We start from the raw sequence: 463 nt of genomic DNA, 5'->3' as shown, positions 1-463 counted from the left end.
GGGAGTATGGTGTACCAGATACTACAACTGGTGCATTATCGAGCATTGTTCGACCTGCCGTCAATGCTGCAAATTTTGAACTTAAGCCTCAATTCATCCAGTTCATCTCCAACGATTCATTTGCAGGGTTACCCAATGAATGCCCTGTGAGTCACATTGCTAGTTTCTTGGAGAAATGCGACACAGTGAAAATCAACAATGTGAGTGAGGATGCTATTCGACTACGCCTTTTTCCTTTCTCTCTTCGAGATAGGGCAAGGGAGTGGTTGAGAGATGAAGGTGTCGGAACTTTTGATACACGGGGGAAACTTGCCAAAGCATTCTTGGTGAAGTTTTTGGGGCAAGAAAAGACTGCGAAGCTGAGGAACGAGTTAGCAACCTTTGAGCAACATGACGACGAATCATTGTATGAAGCATGGAGAAGGTTTCTACGTTTGCAAAGACAATGTCCTCATCACGGGAT

General features: G+C 44.7%; 1 non-coding gene across 1 annotated transcript; it reads right to left on the bottom strand.

The window, feature by feature from the left end:
- Nucleotides 1-356: 356 nt before the first annotated feature.
- LOC125495313 (small nucleolar RNA R71) lies at nt 357-463 on the bottom strand. Its single transcript, XR_007271954.2, has one exon. It is a non-coding gene; the product is annotated as a small nucleolar RNA R71 (small nucleolar RNA).

This window comes from Beta vulgaris, chromosome 2 (genome assembly GCF_026745355.1).
Source record: "Beta vulgaris subsp. vulgaris cultivar EL10 chromosome 2, EL10.2, whole genome shotgun sequence".
NCBI lineage: Eukaryota > Viridiplantae > Streptophyta > Magnoliopsida > Caryophyllales > Amaranthaceae > Beta > Beta vulgaris.
Note: the sequence above shows the minus strand (reverse complement) of the source record. Positions and strands in the feature narration are given on the sequence as shown.